The sequence below is a fragment of the Malaclemys terrapin genome, chromosome 4 (genome assembly GCF_027887155.1).
Source record: "Malaclemys terrapin pileata isolate rMalTer1 chromosome 4, rMalTer1.hap1, whole genome shotgun sequence".
NCBI classification, from domain to species: domain Eukaryota; kingdom Metazoa; phylum Chordata; order Testudines; family Emydidae; genus Malaclemys; species Malaclemys terrapin.
In genome coordinates, this window is record NC_071508.1 from 71382230 (window position 1) to 71402671 (window position 20442).

General features: G+C 38.4%; 1 protein-coding gene across 2 annotated transcripts in view; it reads right to left on the bottom strand.

The window, feature by feature from the left end:
- SHANK2 (SH3 and multiple ankyrin repeat domains 2) overlaps positions 1 to 20442 on the bottom strand; it is a 638838-nt gene that overhangs the window by 140607 nt on the left and 477789 nt on the right. The gene's annotated exons all lie outside the window — the stretch shown is intronic.

Consider the following 20442-nt stretch of genomic DNA (forward strand, 5'->3'; position numbering starts at 1 on the left):
CTCTGGGCTGAAATGAAAATTTAAACTCCTAGCAGAAAATCTGCCTGTTTCATGTAACTACCTATATTTAATATATAAAACTGAAAACAGTTAGGAGACAGATAAAAATACCTAATTAAAAAGTAAATACATAAAGCTGTATAGTAATCTCCAGATTATACAAGGGAATGGATGGGTAGCACTAAATTACAGATTGAACAGCAATTCTGCTTTCCAAGAACTTAGAATATTCTTTATTACACTGTATATAAAATGTACAAATAGCTAATCTATTCTGAATTCAGCATTTTGGTACCAAAAAAAATCAAAGACTAACTAGATGACAATTGCTCAGAAATCCATATCATATTTTTCTTCAGTGCTACTATGGAAAGGTTCTAATTCATTAAAATATTAAATTAACAAGCAGAGTGGTAGCTAAAATGGAAGATGTCTAGATTAATATAGCAAGTCAAAGGACATAAAACCTAGTATATGTATTACTAGACAGGTCTTTGTGTAAACACATTTAGAAACACATTTTCCACTGTAATTAAGCTTATAAAGCGGCTTGCATGAAAGATGTGATCAAATTGGCTAAGGAGAATCCTGAACCCATGAAATTACCGCCCAATGAATGCATATCATTGAAAAGTGATCCTAACCAAATATTCATGGTGAAAAGTAGTGTGAACTGAAATAGCCTTTAACAAAACTTAAATCACTTTAGCCATATATTCAGAATGCCCCTCAAATATGCAGGATAAGAGTGGAGAAAAATATCAATGTGCACACTACCCAGGTGAAGAGGGGCATTCATTTCACACCAAACCAAACTCCACACTAGACAGTTATTTCAGCGCATCATTGGCAGAGATTGGTTTAGCTGGAAATTTCAGACCTGAATCTAGACTTTGCCATCTATTGATATTGGGAGGCTCAGATCCAGAGTTTTGATTCAGGTCCTTCTCTGATTTGAAACGCATCTTGGCTTTTTCATTTTATTTTAAATCCTGCAACATCTAGCTCAGGGGTTCTCAAACTGGGGGTTGGGACCCCTCAGGGGGTCGAGAAGGTTATTACATGCGGGGGTCATGAGCTCTCAATCTCCACCCCAAACCCCACTTTGCCTCCAGCATTTATAATGGTGTTAAATATATCAAAAAGTGTTTTTAATTTATAAGGGGCGGGGGTTGCACTCAGAAGCTTGCTATGTGAAAGGGGTCACAGGTAAAAAATGTTCGAGAGCCACTGATCTAGCTTCTCTATGAATTGTCACTGCCCACTACAAGGAAAGCCCCAACATGCACTGGATTAGTGATGTATATCAACAACAGAACTTCACTAGATCATGGAACTGGCCTGTTGGAGTTCAGATACAAGCCATTTTACTGGACTGTATAATCGGCATTGCCCACCTAATGAGGCGAGCAAAGACAGCTGTATAGAAATGACTTGGCAGGTTTAGAAAGGGACACTACAAAAGGAGCAAAATCTTGGGGGGGGGGGGGCGGGAGGGGAGGAAAGGGATTTGAGAGAACTCTGCTTCTGGAAACAGGCAAAAAAAAAAAAACCCAATTGGTAGGAGAAGACTCCAAGTCAAGAGTCTGGCAGAAGTATATTTACCATGAAATGCTTGCACGCGCGCGCACACACACACACCCACACACACACACACCTGCTTTCTGCTCCTTCAAGATGTAGCAGGAACCCAATAATAATAATAAAATCAATCATTCTGTAACAACTATTTTCAAAGCACTATTATAAACACTAATAATATCTTCTTCTAAGTCTCAATTTTACAAGTGAGGGCAGTAATAGTAGTGAGGCCCCACTAAACAATGTTTGTGTACTGCTATTGTGGAAAACTGGAACACCATCAGTCCTAGAACCATATTTTAGGTCACTTTGAAATATTGATAAATTGCAAATATGGATGAAGTATGGTCAGTACATCTTTTACAATGGAGTGAAAACAGCAGAGAGTGTTTTAGTTCTTTGAAAGAAAGAGATAAACCTCTCCTCTTGAGGATGGTTAACTAACAAGCTAATAATCCATTCATCTTAATGCTTTAGTTTAATACAAGCATGGATAAGATCAAAGAAACATTATTCTAATCAATGCATAAGCAAAGATAGATTAGGCACTGTCAATGTGTGGGGCCTGAAAAGTGTCTGGGTGGAGTTTGAAGATCTGATCTTTTTATTGTTTTTACTTTTTTAGAATCTTGACAATTTTTATCTAGACTTCCTGCATGTTTGTTCACCTGTGTGATAATTAGAGGACAAATGGACACTCCCATCACAACCAGGGGGAATCCCAGTTGCTCTACTTCATGATGTGGAACCTTCCCTGAGGAGGAAATGGCAGGTTGTGGAGAGCACCTTTTAGTGTGATTGCATAGCTGCCTCCCTGCTAGGGAGTGGAGAGACAGAAAGGGGCCCTGGAGCTGAGCGAGAGGCACAGGAGCCCATCCATGTATGCAGATCTACAAAGTCCAGAGCCACCTGATTTCCCCTTCTGTTTGACAAAGGAGAGAGTCCCCTTACAGAGAGTCCCCATCACACAAAGGCCCAGGATACACGATCAAGACCAAATCTTGGTAAGATGTTAAAAAGTAAAATTCTACCCTGGACCAAGAACATGCATGTGAAATTTCAGGTTTAGTTTTGACACAGAACTCTAGCTCATTCAATAAATTTGGGCTCTATAATGGAAGATGAACTTCCACCTTGATTATGGAAAAGCTAGTCTCTGTAGTTGATAAGCACCCTCTTTAAGAAAGAAAATGAAAACTTGAAAAAAAAAATACAGCTGTTCCAAACAAAACACCACCTTCCAAAATGCTGGTCATAGACTATACCTATATTTTCTCTTCTGGCTCTTACATGACAAGGAGTAAGGGAATTGAAGATTGCAAATGCCATTCTCCCACTCATGACACCATTCCTGGGCAATACAAGATTACATGTGTGTTGATATGCCATAACCTAAACCATCTGAGAATATTTTTGCAGCCTTTCCTAATCAACCATGCTCTTTGGTTATATTATCAATTTCTTTAAACAGTAAAGGGTTGTTGTTTTTTACAGCAACCCTCAGCAGCTATTTAAAAAGGCTGCTGCAGACATCAGCTCCAAACCAAGAGAAAATGTCAGCTTTTATTGTAGTTTGAGTCTGCACAAAATACACGTTACAAGGCTGTACAGTTCCATAAAAGGTACGCTACCAAAAAGTAAAACAAACAAACAAACGACCAACAATATTTTCCTTCTATAGAAAGGCAAAAGAGGATGTTACCTGCTTTTTTCCACCTCATTTACAAACAGGCTGTTGAAGCCTTTTGCATGTACTAGATTACATTATGGAGTTATTCTAAAATTATTTTGGAAAACAAATAGGCCAGAACTTGTAAGGAATGACAGCTTACCATTCTTAGTACGTCCCCATACCTAAATGCAGAAATAAGTTCTTTAAAGATGCCAGGTCACAAATGAACTAACAGTGGTCTACTCTAGCGTCTGAACATTGTCAATATTTCCCCCTTCTAAGTTATATTTTTTAAAATATGAAAAAAATAAGCTGTTTTAAAAATGCTTTTCATTCCAATGACTTTCAGCCAGGCATATAATATTTATAAAATATGTATTTGTTATCAAATTGAAACAGGGTGTATCAGCCTTAATGTTTGAGTCTGGGGGGGAGGGATAACTCAGTGGTTTGAGCATTGGCCTGCTAAACCCAGGGTTGTGAGTTCAATCCTTGAGGGGGCCACTTGGGGATCTGGGGCAAAATCAGTACTTGGTCCTGCTAGTGAAGGCAGGGGGCTGGACTCAATGACCTTTCAAGGTCCCTTCCAGTTCTAGGAGATGGGATATCTCCATTAATTTATTATTTTTATTATTTATTATTATTTAGGAGGGAAAATCTCCCAGGCCAGTGCTAACCCATTCTAGGCAAGTTCACTGAGGATGAGGAATTCTTTGGAGAAGCAGTCTGACATTTGTAAAGAACTCAAGCTGCTGACTGGTTTTAGGGCACCAATCTGGAGTTCTCTTCGTGGTGCAGGCTAGAACATTCCCTCTCCCCAGCAGTGAATACCAAGACTGGCTCTGGGTAGTTCTCAACTAGTTTCTCTGTCTGAGGACTTGTCTACATGGGAAAATTTATTGGTGTAACTATACTACTATAGGTATAGTGCTGTAATTATACTGGTATAACTCCCCATGTTATAAGGGACCCATTTCCAGAATAAAAGAGTGTCCACACAGAGACCATATGCTGATATATTTCCCCATGCAGACAAGCCCTGAGTCCCAAGAGAGCAGAGTTGCTAAGAAATATAGTCTTTCTTGTTGGCATGTTATAAACCAAATCTAACCTAAGGCAAAGCATGCACCCAAATAAGGAAAGCCATATGCTTAGATTTACTCTTAAGAGTATCTAGGAAACTGGATTTTTATTTTTCACATGTACACATATTCATAAGCACTACTGCACGACAGTTTGGACGAAAAAATATTTTGAATCTGTCCCTATGGTCAGATTTCATGGCTTTTATTTTCCATGTGTGGAATCCAACAGATTTATTCTTTCAAAATATCCTCAATTCATTGTACATATTTTACATAGTAGATGATTCGATATGTAGGTATAGTAACTGATGTATGATTTAAGAGTTCATAAGTATGGTCTGTGGAACAGAGTTAAGGTTGTTTTAGGAATAAATAACAATAACATGTAAAATGATTTTTATAAACTGATCATATGAATGGCGTGGGTAATTACCTAGTTGAATTACTGTAACTCAAAATTTTCACACTTTAAAAACTGAAGGGTTTTAAATTATAACATTTTATGTTCTTTACAAGTGTCGTTTACTGTAGCAACCTTAATTGTAAATTAGGTACTGATGAGAGGATTTAATATTCATTTTTCATTTATGTTAAACCACTTAACAAGGGTCCCCAGTATTTCATTTGGTACAGTAACATAGCGTTTTTCCAGGACATACAGAGTATATTAAAAAAAAGTATTAAAAGTAGAAGAAACGCTGTTGCCATAGCTATAATTTCTGCAGTCTGCAACCACCTCCACTCCCCATCCTCCTACTCCTTCAAACTGCTAGTATTCCCAACCCCTTGCTCTTTAGAAAGCCATATATTCAAATCCACCTGCACAACTGATTATGCATGTTCATAAGAGTTGAGCTGAAAGGGACTAATCCTAAATACTTAGTATAAAAAGACATGACATACATTTGTATCTCTTCACATTTAATAAGTCCAAAAAATTGAACTCCACTATTTATTTCAACTAAGAATTCCTTCAAAACCACCGGAGCCTATTCGTTTTGTTAAATATACAGTGCCATCTGCAAAGAATAATTAATGTATTTAAAACACAACTGAAGGTGTGTGTATGTGTGGGTTGTTTTTGTTTGTTTTAAAAAACCTATATGTAAAACCCAAGAATAAGTCATCTGGTGATCTTTGTATATGGAATGTTACAAACTATTGGTAATGTTAGAAACAGAAACCCTGGGCACTTTTTTCTACTGTTTAAAAGAACACACTAGAAATATGTATTTCATAGAATGCTTCTTCAAACCCAATTACAGTTATCTATAGATGTTAGTCGTTCAAGAAGGTTAAATTAATTTTATTATTCAGAAGTTTATCTTTTTCATTCAGCGATCTCAAATAGTGGATTTGTGTGTATTTATTTGTCCCAGATAAATAGAGCTCCAAACTGATTACAGTAAGAAGAGTGTGTAGTCTACACACTATTAATCAAAAAAGACAGCACCCCAAAGTGGAACACTCTCAACCTCTTATGCTAAAGGGACTGATGCTGCCACTTCCAGTGTCTGTAAAGCTGCTACCTGCCTGTCTGCTATTCATGTCACTACAGATGACTGAGCAAAGGGGTAAGGGGGCGCACATTCTCTAGGGCTTCATATGCCACACTGAGAAAAAAACAAAAACATTTATCCATAAAAGGAGAAAATTTAGATAAAAGGTGATAAGTAAATACTACAGCTTAGTTTATAGTAGCATAGTCCTAAAAAGGAAATCCTACCCAACTCCTCTTTTCCACCTCCAAAAAAACAGTAAGACATACAAGATTTTGCTATTTTACTCTGAAGAAAAAACAAGGCAATGAAACAGATCCAAAGATCAATTTTTCTGGAAATATTGTATTTGATTAAAAAAGAAAAATATGAATACAAAAGACATGCAAACACATTTTTAATGTCTCATACTTTGAAGAATTTCTATATCTATATATCTTATCCCAACATTGTCAAGGCAGGATCTACCAGTAAAATGAAAGATACCAGTTACAGCTTTTTTTTTTTTTTTAAACTTATTTTTTATTTGTGATTTTCTACAAGAGGCTCTTTTGTGCCAGATCTCCACTTCTACCAGTTTCTCAGTGAGTGAAATGTATACAATAGGTATGGCAAGTAATCCATTTTGCTGCATACTGATTCTGGGTACCGTGTGGGAGAGTCCAACTGCATGTGCAAATTACATTAAACAAATCCTCATGTCAGAACAAGTCACTTGAAAGAGAGCAAGATCCTTAAAGATATACTTCTCCTTGTGGCATAGACATGCAGCTCACAATAATATGAATGCAAGTTACTTACATGTAATATAAGGAGAACTCCCTTAAACAACTACTTTACTATGCATGTGAGTATTCCCACTGAAGTCAATGGAACTACTGATGTGCATAAAATTAAGCAGGTACCTAAAGTTTTTCAGGACTGGGACCTTACTATGTTTTAGCTGTCTTTTTCTGTGCAGTAATATGGCGTTTGTAACCTTTTTCTTTGTGGTATAATAGTTTCATTTTAAAAATAATTAGAAGTTACAGATTCACAATTACTGGAATTTATACCAGAGACCACGTGTCCCTTGGAAAGGAAATATTTAAAATAATATATCTGCATATTTTTGTAGTGAATGGCAATAACACCATACAAAGTACTGGAATTCTCTTGGATGTGCTCTTTTTAGACATTAATACTTTAGAGAACCTGAGCTAACTCACTACAAAACTCACCAAAAGGCCTAATTTCAACAAAAGATATATCCAGTTTCCTGTCTACATATGTTAACAGAATAAATAAAAACTCTTCTCACAAAACCATTTACAAAAGTAAAAAAATATCATCCCCATTTTGTAGATGGGGAAACTAAGGCACAGTGAGATTAAGTGACTTGCCCAAGGACACATAGCAAGTCAGTACCAGAGACAGGGAGACCGAGCCAAGGTCTCTTGACTCCCAATCCTTTGCTTTAATGACGAAGTCATAATTGCACATGAAATAATTTGAGGATTGAGGTTCGACATAAAAACTAGAAAGATATTTTGCACAAGCCCAAGTTTGCAACTCAAATAGAACTTGCACTCTTTTTTACTTTTTCTTAACCAATAGCAGCAAAACGAATGTAGCAAGACACACATACTTCTATGTCCTAAGCGCAGCAGTGAACAGGAGCATGATTTATTTAAGACAAAACTACTTTCCATCTGCATCATCTCAAACCATATACCATTAAAAGTAACTAAAAGGTGTTCTGTTAAGCGAGAAGAACAAAATAGCTGCAATGTGAATCCATAATTCCTCCTCCTTTTCCTTCCTATTTTGGAGGAATTGTGTAATTCAAATGGCTTGCCAAAACTTATCAATGATTTAAGGAGATGTTACAACCTCTGTTAGTTCTGTTGCGCGGTGCTACACAGACATGAAAGTCAGTGAGGAATGTTTGCTTGTTCTTTTGTAAAAACATTTCTTTATGGGGGGTGGGAAGCAACTAAAAATGTTCTTCCTTTGATTTTAAGCTTTGCAAAAATGAATACATACAAAATATTACAGTTTGCAGACTATAATATAGTAACAGAACACTAACTAACATTTTATTTTAAATAAAAATTATTTTCCATAAAACAGAAAGTGAGTTGGAAAACACTCACTTTCAATCTATTGGCAGTGCTTTTTATCATTTGTGTCATTTAAAATTAATTTGACTCTCTCAAGGATGTTCAGCCCGGAATTCCCATTAGTACTGTCCAGAGGAGGTGGTCAGCCCCTAAATTAGTCACAGATCTTGTGGAAGAATGCCTGCTTCATAGTGTTGCATGGAGAAAGCATTTGCCTCCTAGTGTCCATACTAACAAAAATCTGACATCCAAAGAGATCGCCACAGTGATATAGCAAATAATGTCTGGTGTTGCTCCTTTGGTCTGAGTGATTACCCAATATTTGGAGCCTTTCAGGGTTGTTTGCACTAAGGTGAAATCAAGGACGCAAATCAGGGATATATTCTTTGGTATAATCTTGTTTATTTACAAAAATGTACTAAAGTTCTGTTTCCCTGAACACAGGGAAGCAGGCAGCTTCCTTGTTCAGAAGTCCCCAACTCTGCCACTCATGCAAGTATTGTGCCTAAAATGCTCCCACTCTCTGCTTCCTCCTAGGGTCATGCTTCAAATTCCTCCTCCTGGCTTTCTGCTCTAACCTTCACAGCCTGCAGACCAATAGCTTAGCACCTGAATTTGTAAGGAGGGAAAAGCCTCTGTCTATAGTTCTGACCGGCCATGCAACCTATTGAAATCTTGACTGCATTAGTAAAACGGATTCAAGGGCATTCAAAAGCAAAGTCATTCCATAAAAGGTTTGAGGAGTTGGTTATAAATTAAACAATTGTGTAGTTAAGTTGTACTAAAAAGCACACTTTTTTTAAAAAAGCAAGAAATGCCAAAGGGAGACTGGCAGGAGTATTTTTTTCTTAAACAGAGGAACATACCCTGATGCAGTTAATAAGGATATTTCCATAAGTGGAAAAACAAACATTTGGGCTGTGCTTGGCAACTCAAATATTTGGGAAAAACTAAGCTTTCAGAATCTGAACTTCAATCCTATGTCAAGAGCTGGGACACAGGACTTCAAGCAATCATGGAATAAAAAAGTACCTTAATGCCCAACACAGTAATTTTTTCTTAAACCAGGAGGCAAAAGTCCATTGCCTAATACCAAAACCCTTTTCCTGTTTTGGCCAAAACCAACAATGTCAGAAGGACCCCTCCACCTTTTTTTTTTGGCGGGGGGGGGAGGGTGTTTAAAATTTGTATGCATATTTTAAAATCTAAAAAATGATATCGTATTTAGATTTATATTTAGAGGGGAAGTTCAGTCTTTTTATTCATTAATCAGAATTAATTTTTCTTACATTTTCTTAGTCAGTTTGGAAAATCCTATCCATAAATTATATGTAAAGTCATAAGCCCATAGAATCTTACCTATAAAACACAGGGATTAATAGAGACACAACTGTGAAGATAATGTGTTCTCATCCCATTTAGGGCAGCAAAGTGGAATTAAACCTCCAGACATGGTTTTCAGCACCGAAACAACAGTGGCCCACAACAGTCAAGAGTGGCCCATATGATATACAGCTGGGTTTATGCAGAATTAAAAGACACTGGCATAGGAAAGAAAATTATGGGCTGGGCTCAGCTGACATCTTTTTATCAGGATCTAAAGTACTCCGCAGGAGTCTGTCCTGGGTCCTGTACTATTGTTGTTTTCATTGACAACTTGGGTGATGGAGTAGATAGCATATTTATAAAATGTGCAGATGACACCAAGCCAGAAGGAACTGCAAGCACTTAGGACAGGATTAGAATTCAAAATGATCTTAAATAATTGGAGAATTGATCTAAAATCGATACGATGAAGTTCAACAGAGACAAGGACAAAGTTCTACACTTAGGCTTTGTCTACACTAGCACTTTTATCAGTCAGTGGTACACCGATACAAGTTTCACCGACAAACACTAGTATGGGTAGTGCTATGTTGGTGGGAGACACTCTCCCGCTGACATAGTTACCGCCACTTGCTGGGGTGGTTTAATTATGCGGGCGGGAGAGCTCTCTCCCGTTGGCATAGAGCAGCTACATGGGAGACCTTACAATGGCTCAGTTGCAGTGGTACAGGTCTGTGGGGTAGACATTGCCTTAGAAAAGAAAAATCTAGTGCACAAATACAAAATAGGGAATACCTGGCTAGGCAGCAGCACTACAGAAAAAGGATCTGGGGATTATAGTGGATCACAAATTGAATATGAATCAACAATATGATACTTCTCCAAAAAAGCAAATATTCTGGGATGTATTAATAGCAGTGTCGTATATGACATAGGAGATAATTGTTCTGCTCTCCTTACTACAGGTCAGGTGTCAGCTGGAGTGGTTTGTCTAGATTTGGGCACCACACTGTAAGAAGGATGTGGACAAATCGGGAAGCGTCCAGAGGAGAGCAACAAAAATGATAAAGGTTTAGAAAACATGACCTGTGAGTAAAGGCTGAAAGAACTAGACATATTTAATCTAAAGAAGAGAAGGCTGAGGAATAAGAATCTTCAAATATGTAATCTTCAATAAGAATCTTCAAATATGTAAACGGTGGTTACAAAGAGGATAGTGATCAATTATTCTCCATATCCACAGAGGGTAGAACAAGAAGTAATATGTTTAGATTGCGGCAACAGAGATTTAGGTTGTATCTGAGGAAAAAGTTTATAACTATAAGAATAGTAACATACTGCAATAGGTTTCTTAGGGAAGCAGTGGAATCCCAATCATTGGAGGTTCTTAAAAACAGATTAGACAAACACCTTTTGGGAATAGATTAGGATGGTATACTTAATTCTGCCATAGTGCAAGGGGATGGACTAGATCAGTGTTTCTCACATGCGGCCACCAGAGACTTTTCTTGCAGACACAGCCTCCTGGGCTTGGGGGTAGAGGGGAGACGACAAAATAGCGGCCCCTCCTTGTTGCTCCTGGATGCCCCGCCTTGGTGTTGGTTGCTGTGGGGCCACCAGCAGGGGTTGGGCCCTGCCCCTCTCTGGAGACACCTGGGGCACAATGCTGGACGAGCAGGCACCCAGTGAATTCTCCACCTTCCCAGGGGTGGTGAGGCTCAGGCTTTGAGGTTCAGCCCTGGGGTGGCAGGCTCTGACTGTGGGACTTCGGGCTCCAGTCCTGAGCTCCAGCTGTGCAGCAGCAGGCCCCAGGCTCCGGTGGCAGGGCTTCAAGCTCTAGCTCCCCGCTGCCTCCATTGGCCCCTCATCCAGGGCTTAATTTGTCCTCAGGCTTGCCAGGGCTGAGTAAATCTGTGAAAAGTGATATTAACAAACATACAAGTATCACTTTTCAAAGCAGACTTACTAGCTAGCAATAAATAAATTACAATGATTTGGACATGTATATGTGCATATTTGTTTGTTTTTCCTAGAGCTAATTAAGTATTTTAGGAACAAGTGTGTGAGCGGCCACCAGCAAAAGTTGGTGGCCGCTTCTGAGGCCACCGAGAATTTTGTCCTGAGAATCCCTAGATTAGATGACCTCTTCAGGTTCCTTCCAGCACTTCATATGATGCTATGATTCCAAGAATGAAGCTATCATAATAGACTGAATAGTACAGTAAAATACTATTGTACCACTATCTGGGCAGGTTTTGGATTGATTCATAACTTAGATATATGGTCATTATAATTAAATAAATATAGACTTTTTTTCAGCTGTTGTCAGGCTATCGTCATTTTTTAGTTGTCTTAAAGTAGCTTGTCATTCACTCCCAGCATATTGCTACATTCAAATTGAAATACTGTGCTCAATACGGTATAAGCATCTTGCAAATTCTTTGATGGCTAAGGGCCTTCGGTGACCTTATTTTTAGCAATTTCCACCCCAACTGGTGTTCACTGAAAGATTTAAAATAATTTAGTTGAAATCAACTTTTCTAAATGCATTTAAATAAAGAAAAGCTTTCAAAATATACAAACAAAATCACTGGGAGTTTTGCATCTATAGATGCTCAAATATAAAAAGCAGCTTCTTTCAAGTAACTTCTCTCTTTTGCCCTTTAAGGATAAAAGAAAGCTGTTCAAAGGATAAAATACAAAAATACTGATTTTTTTAAATCAATGAGATTAAGTAAAACAGTTAAATTCTTAATGTAACGAAACTGTATTCATAAGGCAATTATAACATCGCATTTATGTATTAACCTTTAGCATCTGCTTTCTCTCTGTTGGGCATAAAAGGGCAAAAGAAATGCAAAGAAAGAAAAATGTTTAATTTCAAGTTTATTTTTCAGTTCACTACTCTTGGACAGCAGAATGAAAGGCCACCATATAAAATGTTTTTCCTCTACATACAGACCCTGATTCAACAATTTGCCAAGTGGCTCTTGTGGATATTAAGCACCTCTTTGTCCTCTTAAAGATCAAGGTTTCCTCCACGTTGCACCTCCATACTTTGTTTCAAGGAAAGGGCCTGAATTTGCAAGCCATTACTACCACGCTTATCTTTACTGCCAAGTATATGGATGGGGGTCGGGCTGATTTTGCAAGTGCTTACTCAGCTGAATAATCCCACTGAATTCAGGAAGTAGGGACTGCTCATGGGTAACGATGTGCGTGAATGTGCTCTCCTGTCAAAACGTAAAATTCTCTTATTTCAAAAGAGTATTCCAATAGTTTCATTATTCCAGCGCACTATTATTTTCCAGGCCAAATATTACCAATGAAAATAAAGGTTGCTTTAGAAATAAATCACTTTTTAAATTTTTTTTTAAACTTGAGCTTCGTTGGAAAACATATTTAGATATCCTGAGAAATAATCTTTATATTTCTTGCTTGAAAAGTTCCAACAGTGAGTATCAGTTGCATTCTCACAAATATCCTATAAGATAACATCATGCTGTGGATATCCCTAAACCTCTAACTGCTAAATGCTGGGTCAGGAGGATACGGGATAGATCATTAGATAAATTGCCCTGTTTTGTTCATTCCCTCTGAAGCAACTGGCATCAGTCGGAAGACAGAATGCTGGGCTAGATGGACTGTTGGTCTGACCCAGTATGGTCATTCTTATGACAGAATATGGTCTTCTTTGATTCAAGTATATATATTAAAATTTTTGCAGCCTTTTTTAGAGTCCTACTGAAGTTAATGGGAATGGTTGCATAGAGTGTAAGGCCAAGATCAAAACCCCAAGGCCTAGGAGCCTAATTCTGGAACCCTTAGACTGTAGGTAAATTGCATAACCAATCTTGGACTTACACATGCGCTTATATTTTTTGCACAGTGAGCAGATCTAACTGCAGTAGCCTCAACTGAAATAATAGGACTCGTGCTTCAAGTTAAGCACCTGCTTAAGTGGTTTGCAGAATCAGGAACTCAGACTTAAATTTTGGGTACATAATGAAATGAAAAAAAATCAGACCTATTTAAAACCACCACCACCATATGAAGCATTTCCATATTATATCTGGTTACTAATCATTACTCATATGAACTGACAAATATAGCTATACATTCACTGGTGATAATATATCTTGCTAAATTGAGAAGACTCAGATACACTCTTTTTGGTCTGGTCTATACTACCCGCCTGAATCGGCGGGTAGAAATCGACCTCTCGGGGATCGATTTATCGCGTCCCGTCGGGACGCGACAATCGATCCCCGAATCGGCGCTCTAACTCCACCAGCGGAGGTGGTAGTAAGCGCCGCCGACAAAAAGCCGCAGAAGTCGATTTTGCCGCCGTCCTCACAACGGGGTAAGTCGGCTGCAATACGTCGAATTCAGCTACGCTATTCACGTAGCTGAATTTGTGTATCTTAAATCGACTCCCCACTGTAATGTAGATGTACCCTTTGATTAGCACCACTCCGTAATTTTACTGTTGTGCCTAAGTAAAAAAGTTACAATGGATAAAAAAAGTGATGCATGTTTTCAGAGCTTGGAAATATTTGTAGGACTTCATGTGTTGTGACTAGAGGTACAGGCAGCAAGTATTCTGATCTGGTGACGTAAGTATCAAAAACAAAATAAAACCAGCTATTTTTATTTCAATGTAATTGTGTTTTCCATATTGATTATACAAGTGCAAGATGACTTTATAATCTACTTCTCTTGCAATTGATGCTTTTACTCACCTGATGTGACTTTCAAATTAGGAAAATGAGCTTTGTATAAAGCAGTGTAAACATTTTAAATGTTATTTAAAAAAGGAAGTAGTTTGAGAAGAGCTGAAATAAGTGAATTTTGTTCTTACTTTCAAAGGAGTGTGCAGAAGAAAAAAGTTATACATCTTTGTGCACAAAGGGAGTGGTTAACAGAAGATAAAAGAATTTTATTTCAAATTATTTTAAATAGGGATACAGTTTGGGCTTCTCCGACCAACACTAGCTATTTTAATAAAAATAAATTTGTACTGACTAAATTTGTTAGAGCCAGAAATCTGTTCTGTTTTAATTCACAGACTGATAATCTTCATCTATATTTGAAAACAAAATGAATGGAAATAATGGTCAGTCTTGTACTCATTTCATTTCATTTCTAAAAAGCTAGCGCTACTGAATTTCTTATTTAGTGGGCCACGTTCAGCTCCCACTTGCACCTTGTGGATACCCATTCACTTTAATACATTTACATGGAGCATAAGCCAGCAGAGAATTTGGCTTAGCAAGTCCTTTTTTCTCCAAACACTCTAGAATTATCTTTTTCTACTTTAGGTCATGGGTCAGTCAATAGCGGACTAGTTAGTTGTTCGTAGTCAAAAAAGTTATTGAAGAGGTAAGACGGGGACAGTGCAAAATTATTCTCAGTCACATGAGCCAGAGGGAGAATATTACACAAGATCTATGAAGACTGCATTTGTTCTCACTTAATACCTGTAACCTCCCATGATGCAGACTGACATGAATTTCTACCTCGTTTGGATTCTTGCTACCTCCACTCTCTTAGTGTGCCATCAGGGAAGAAGCAGAGATCAGGTGTGGCATGATCAAGCTTAAATTTAAATATCAAGAGGCTGATGGCACATTCAGTGGAGGGCCCTCTGATCTAGAACTCACTTCCCTCACTAGTCTGCCAGAGCCCAGCCAGTTGGTTATTCGGATACAGAATAGGGCTTTTCTCTTTCACACAGGCTTTTGCTGAACAGATTGTCTCCAGGGAGTGGCAAAATGTAATAGTAAAACGGTATTCTGGATTCTGAGTCCAGTTGTTGGGTACTTTTATAAATTACTTACATAAATAAAACAAAAATACCCTTGACTCAGCTAAGTCATGCAACTCAGTTCAAGCAGATAATAGAATACATGTGGACATAAGTTTTGACTCACAAGGCAAAAATTCTCTTGAATGTTTATGGTATTAATGGCTGGACAATACTATTTCTCTCAGTATTTGTTTCTGTTTTACAGCTCTCTCTCTTTTTCTAAAGTAAAGCAGAGTTCAATCCGTAAATTGATTTGAAACGGACAATTGGGTGTTTACATTATTAACTCAGTAGTGATAAAGTTTCAAATTAATCAGTCTGACCTTTATGCAATAGCAACTTAGTCAAACTATTACAACCTGGATATAACTGAAACTGTTAACGCAGTAATACATGATGAATATAATTCAAGACAGTTATTCTGAACTTCTGCAGTTTCTTTCACCTGGCTTTAGTTTGTATGATAACACAACATATTAATACAGTAGGTAACATGCTTGGATAGGATCTGAAGAGTGACATGCATGCCACACAGGTATCAAGTCTTCAGCTGTTACAGTTATGTTTAGACCTTTGAAGTCTAAAGCCCTAGTCCTACACCGTTAAAGCCAACTAGAGTTTTCCCACTGAATTTAATGGTGTAAAATAGCGCCCCATGATGTATTTGTATTAATTTCTATTTTTTAAAAGAGCAATGTAACTTTTTAAAAGCATCTTATCAGCAAAGCAATATTCTCCTAAAAAGTTTTATTTGAAATTAATCTGTGACCTAGATCATATTAAGTACTGAAATAATGAAATAGGCTTTGTGACGTTGCACTCTATATGATCGTATGAAAATATGCTAATGTAACTGGAATATGCTTCATGCAAAAGGTCTCTTGTTAGGTATCATTACAAAGCTTAAAGTCTACTGAGTGTGGTCATCCTATTTATATAAATGTACCACTTGTATCTGAAACTAGAAATATGAAATATAACTTTGAGGGCCTATTGTAATTATGCAAAGGGTGGGCCATTAATGTTGGTTTGGAATCTTGATGACTCCCATCAACCAGGACAATTGACTGCAGATGGCTCTGTTTTACAGTACTTGCAAGTCTTCCTGTATGTGTGTGTGCTGGCAAATGGATAATGAAGTCTTACAGTGACATATGATCATGTCACCTGAACTGGAATCCATCTTTAACCTGGTGCCTTTCCATTGAGAAGGAGGGCGTGGGAACCCAGAGAGGGACAAAGGATTCCCGACACATGCAAAAGATATATAAAGGGGTGGAACGGAACAAAGAGGAGGAGCCATCATGAGGAATCCCCTCCCTACTACCTGAGCTGTAACAAGGGCTGTACCAGTGGAAAGGATTGTGCCCAGACTAGGAAGCATCCAGTCTGTGAAAGAAACGTATTGAAACATCTCTGAGGGCGAGATCTTATCTGTAGTCAGTTTCTTAATGTATTAGACATAGACTTGTGTGTTTTATTTTATTTTGCTTGGTAATTCACTTTGTTCTGTCTGTTGCTACTTGGAACCACTTAAATCCTACTTTCTGTATTTAATAAAATCACTGTTTACTTATTAATTAACCCAGAGTATGTATTAATACCGGGGGGGGGAGCAAACAGCTGTGCATCTCTCTCTATCAGTGTTATAGTGGGCGAACAATTTATGAGTTTACCCTGTATAAGCTTTATACAAGGTAAAACAGATTTATTTGGGTTTAGACTCCATTGGGAGTTGGGCATCTGAGTGTTAAAGACAGGAACACTTCTGTAAGCTGCTTTCAGTTAAGTCTGCAGCTTTGGGGTAAGTAATTCAGACCCTGGGTCTGTGTTGGAGCAGACAGGCATGTCTGGCTCAGCAAGACAGGGTGCTGGGGTCCCGAGCTGGCAGGGAAAGCAGGGGCAGAAGTAGTCTTGGCACATCACTTGGCAGTTCCCAAGGGGGTTTCTGTGATCCAACCCGTCACAGGCTTTATAAAGATTATCTATGCAGTTCACATTTTAACTGACTTATTGCATATCACAAAAATTGTGCCCTTTCAGAATCATATACTCTTTAGTTTCCTGTGTCTTCATTTAATGCAACACCAAATTAACAATTTAAGTGAAAGCTGAACTTGGCAATAACCGCTAACACTGTAATTAAAGCCATGGCAGCAACCAGTAAAGGATTTTTTTTTTTAAATAGAGGGAAGGGTAATTTTAAATAAAAAAAAATTCTAGTGATAAAACTTCTAGTATATGCCTCTAGAGCTCAGACAAACCAGCTGCCTTAGAGATTATTTTAGGCACTACTGTACTGTCTTTAAACTTTGTTAAAAATGAAAGTTAGCTGCATCAGAGATGGAAAGAACTTTCAGGTACACTACAGGGGGAAGGGGGAGGGAATTCAATATAAAAAGAAAAACCTTAGCTCCTCTGAGCAGCATATCCTCTTACATTACTAATTAGTCTTAAGCAGTTTGTGTAATAAAACAAGGTAATCTAGATTTAACTACATTATATAGAGCTTCAATAAATAAAATGGACCTATGAGAATGATTATGTAATGGTGAATTTTTTATTCAAGTGTGTTCTCCATTAAATTGTTAGTAGATATTGTGAATGTTGGTATCTTACAATTATGCCTTATGTAGATACAGGGCTTGTCTACACAAGGACATCCAGGAAAATTAATCTGAATTAACTAAAAGTGTGAATTTAAAGTGATTAGTTAAACCACATTAAATCCCTGTGTGGATGCACTTATTCAGAATGAAAGTGGGCTTAATTTGCTTTAGTTTAATTCACTTTGGAAGTAAATTAAACTAAAGCGAATTAAGTATCAGGGGGTAGCCGTGTTAGTCTGTATCTACAAAAACAACAAGGAGTCTGGTGGCACCTTAAAGACTAACAGATTTATTTGGGCATAAGCTTTCGTGAGTAAAAACCTCACTTCTTCGGATGCCTCTATGCATCCGAAGAAGTGAGGTTTTTACTCACGAAAGCTTATGCCCAAATAAATCTGTTAGTCTTTAAGGTGCCACCAGACTCCTTGTTGTTAAAGCGAATTAAGGCCACTTTAATTCCAAATGAGGGTATTCATGACATATGGTATCTAGTTAATTTGGATGAATTTTCCAGGATGTCCCCATGTAGCCAAACACAAGATATATTTAATATTATTCATAGGAAAATTATAAGAAGCTGCAGTGTGAGATAATTAAACCTGTGTGAAATATTTTTAGGAAAAAAACCAAAAACAAAACACAATCAGCCTCGGATTGCCACAAAGGTTTTAGAACCTAGGCTATATTTCAGGGATTTGCATAGCAGCAAGCTCTCTGCGCCATTGTCCTCACAGCTGCCTTCCTCTTCTCTTCCCATCTCCATCCTGTCCAGGTCCTCCCAAAGGAATGCAAGAACGTGCAACCTCCTCCGCTTGTCTTCAGTCAGTCTTCTGTCCTCTGTACAGGATCTTCAGGTCACACATAGTGACTGTTAATGGAGGGGCCAGAGGAGGCATAGGCTGCCTGCAACTTTTACACCCATTTCACTAGGGACAACAGGACAAGAAAACTATATACAGTACCTCAAACTGTACTGGTACTACCTGCACCATGAGCCTGGCAACTAAGGTGCCCCATAAATCATTCAGTTATGCCCTGATGTTTCCCGATCAACCTTGGGGTATCTCGGGCCTCAAATTTCCTCTGCTCTTAGCAACAGGTTGTAGGCTTCAGTTCACCCAGACCGTTTTCTAGGATTTTAGGGAAAAACGGGTGCAAATGGCAACTATATCAGATAATCCTCCATCTCTCTTCATGGAAACAGAAAGCTATCGGTGGTCACTTCCTCTCACCTCTACCAATCCTGGGAAAGATCGGTCACCTCTTCCATGAAGCAAAAAGTGGTGTGTATGCTACAAGCTACCAAACAGTCCTCCAAAAAGACTTGAATGTATGGTGAGGGAGTCCCTGGGACCTACTGGGAAAAGTGTCTCACTTGTATTTTCAAGTTTGTGGGAAGCCAAAACCCCAAGCAAACTTTGAAACATTTTCAAAGGCTGTGAACTATCCCTCCTTTTTGGGTCTGCAACACGCAGAGGAATTGCAATTGGCATATTTTGTGAATCTCATGGCAACTGTTCAGCAGAAAGGAAGCTGAACTGGATACTGTCAAGAAGGGGGTTAGTTGTAACAGGCTGACAGCTCAGCAAGCGATGATTAGGTCTCAGCTATTAATACAGGCAAAGGGCCGGTGTGCTTAGAGCTACAACTCTTTGAATCAGCAAAGCAGAACAAGTTAGAGAGAAGGTCAGTCCCAAGCAGATTCAACAGATCCTTCCCAACCACCTCTCCCCTCAATTGTTTGTACCTGCTTTATCCCCATGTGGTAGCTTTTACTCCAGATAGAAGAAAGTAGGGCAAGCAGGTGTGCAGTTACACAGTTCACTCAGCTTGCCAGCCAGCTCACCACATGGCTCCCAAGCGTCTACTCCTACCTGATCCCTCCTCTGGGGAGCAGAGCAAGAGCCATATTTTCTTAAATCCACCAGTGCTAAAAAACTTTAGACAACTGATCTAGATATTGTATTTAAATCTCAAATTCAGAAACTGTTGAGTTTATTTACTTTTAAACATGCCACATTATGTCACCTGGAAGCAGGAACATACAGCTTTTACTTTCTCCTTTATAATTGCAGTTAGAGAAGTCATTTAATTTATGACAAAAATGTTTCATCAGGTTACTTAGATTGAGCTATTAAGATCAGTAAAATGGTACTGTTGAAATAAATAACCGAGCGTCCATAAAACGAGCCATTTAGGTATTGGCTAATGGTGTAACTCAAACCGTCTTTTACTGTGGAGTCTATATTTTAGCTTGGAACTTTGTTAGCACAAGAGGAAATAGGGTGCATCCTGGCTAGTGGGGCTACGAACATCAGAAACAAGAAAGGAAAATCTGATCCTTTCAGCACCCTCGCTGTCATCACCCAATGAGCACCCACCTAACCCAGGTGAAAGGAGATGGTAAGCAATTTAACTCAAAAGAAAGCAAATCTGTCCTGACTTCTCTCCCTCACCATACAACCCCAAGGCCTTGCTTACACATGGAGTTTTAGCATCACTGGTTCAAAAGTACCAGCAATAAAACCAGTCAAAGCCAGTGTAGACAAGGCTCCAATGCTTTGCCCATACTAAGCTCTCTCTGATGCACCAGTAAAACAATGTGATAAAATCCTTAGTGGAGGCATGGCCCAAGAGGAAACAGTACTAGTAAAAGAACAGTGTTCTCTCGCCTGGGAAAAGTCCCTTTATTTTCCCTCCCTCTTCACATCACCTCACCTAGCCCCTGATTAGCTAGTGCCTTAGCCTGCTAAGGCTTT